The sequence below is a fragment of the Bidens hawaiensis genome, unplaced genomic scaffold (assembly GCF_021521415.1).
Source record: "Bidens hawaiensis isolate Kalapana, Puna unplaced genomic scaffold, B.hawaiensis_p1.1 tig00078722_1, whole genome shotgun sequence".
Taxonomy (NCBI): domain Eukaryota; kingdom Viridiplantae; phylum Streptophyta; class Magnoliopsida; order Asterales; family Asteraceae; genus Bidens; species Bidens hawaiensis.
Genome location: NW_027503479.1, coordinates 25,908 through 28,442, shown reverse-complemented (window position 1 = coordinate 28,442; position 2,535 = coordinate 25,908).

Genomic DNA, 2,535 nt, shown 5'->3' with positions numbered 1-2,535 from the left:
TTCCCACATCTGTATGTATATACTTATAGTCCAATGTGTTTAATGAATAATGTAGCAAGGTTTGGACTGTTATTGTTGCAAAATTTGTGTTGTTTGGGAGTTAGTATTACAACTGTTTACAATGCTTCTTTGTGAATACCTGTCCTCTAATGTGTTCAATAACTGAAACAATAGCTGATTGCTAACATCAATCAAGTAACATGAGGAATTAGTTTAATAAGAGCTATTGAAGTTTGTACTTGGTTTTAGTTAGTTTTTCTTTGTCATGTATCTAATCAGCAATTGCTTTGTTAAGTAGTAAAAGTCAACTTTGTTGTTAACGTACTAAGACTTTTAATGAAATGCAACTGTTCTTGTTCAATTTTGACTTCAATATTGACCAAGATCTTGTTCATTATCTCAGACACTTAAGGGTTGCAAATTGAAGGAGATGGAAGACTTACCAAGAATGGAATAAGTCTTTCAAATATTTGAAATTCAAAATTTTGATATGTTTAAAAAAGTGTGTTTAAATATATAATTTTATAAACTTATCCTAAGTTTATAAAAACTAACAACCTATCTTGACTAAATTGTTAATTATTCCTCATTGAATTAGTCTACTGATTTCTTCATCTTCATGTTGGTGTAGAAATCTTGACTTAACCTTAGTAGAGATAAACTTGATAATCTTGATCTTGAATGTGTGTAGTCTTGATTAACGTTTGTGTTGCTTAATTGTGACTAACGATGATCAATCAGGTGTTAAGGTACATGCGTATGACATATAGTTATCGATGTTGAAGTAAAATTATTTTATGTCACATTGTCTTAATTAAGTCATTATCAATACACCAAGGTTGGTTAAATTTTAAACCATTGTTTTCCCATCAAATAGTTTATCCTCTAATTCTTTATAAATATAACTTCAACTCAAAAATAACAAAAAGTAGATTAATAAACATCACACATGAAGCAAGTGTTACGCATGAACAATGATTGAGTCAAATATGAAGTTCGTACATTGTAAACGAAATTAATTAATTATAAAAGATGTAAGGAAATCAATCTCGAATTTGTAAGATACAAAACTAGTTGATTAACGGATCGTCGTTTGTTGTGTTTACCCGTTTAAATTTTGTCTGCTAGGTTAAATGTCATTTTAAAAACATATGGGCCACAAAAAAATATCAAAAATTTCATAGATGTATTGGGTTTAAAACTGGTTTGCCTGTTTAAAACCGGTTTGCTTGTTTAAACCGATATTTTAAGAAAATTGGCGCTACGATGTTCTAGCAAACCACTCAAAAATATTTGTTGCCTTACCGAATTCTGATATAACCTGTTCAGTCAGCCTGTACGTTCCGATTTTTAAAACATTGGTTGATAGCATTATCAACCTTAGCACCAAAAGATGTCCTAGAGAAAATAGAGTTATATGGCCTAGTGTTTTTCATGAAGTCTTCTAGGAAGTGGTAACACAACACGACCACCTTTGTGGTACCGATTGTATTTAATATGTCGACGGCTAGACGCAGACGATATGTGTTCAACGTTCCAGAAGACAACACTACAAAACCCACACACCATGTCGCAATTCCCATTGTCAATATAGACTGGTGAGATATCATGAGAATGATGGAGAACTGACTATCGAAATCCATCAGCTTACGGCGTTGTTTGACATCGATGATGGATCGAATGCCTTTCAAGAATCAGGATGTTATCGCTTAAATTGTGAGATTTATACAGGTTTAGTTTGTTATCTTTAAATTAAAAAAAATTACCTTAAATAAATTATGTAACCTACCATAACAAAACACGCTACCAATGAAAGAAATTGAAAACGACATAGCTTACAGCAAACAAGCAACTTCACACACAACAACTTAAACGGCACCAAGAAGGATCTAAATACCATTGACATAACAAATTAGAATCCAAAAACACAAACATTGTTAACATGGAGACAATTTACCGTTTTCATAAATGAAAAACAACAGTGACCATCAAGGTATTTTAAGTGTTAACATTCAAAAGAATGCAAAAAAATCAACATAACTACACACACCTTTTGCTAATGACATGACGTTAAAGAAACAGAGCATAGAGACATATAAAAGGCACAGGAATTGCAAAAACAAAATGTAAGAAACCAAGATAGACATTTCGTCAAACAACCGGTGACCAAACTAAATAAAGAAAGTTACACATAAACATATGAACCTATGAGAGCATAATTACAGCGACAACCATGTCCACCATCACATGCGAAACAAAATAGAAACGTCATATTTCACATAAAAACGAAAAGTTAAAATCGCACCAACCATAACGTCTGATAGTTGAGAAGGTTTATCGGCGCTGTAGAAAATGAATATGCAGTTACAAACCATAAAAGAGTATATACAAATGGATGGAAGGACATATGTTGTCACAAAACATAAGCAAGTTGAAGTCGGCAAGCGCACTAGCGGGAGTACAACACACAAAGCAGACTTTACAACAAAAGAAGAATAGACCAAAGAAAAACAAAGGAAAAGTGAATACAACTAA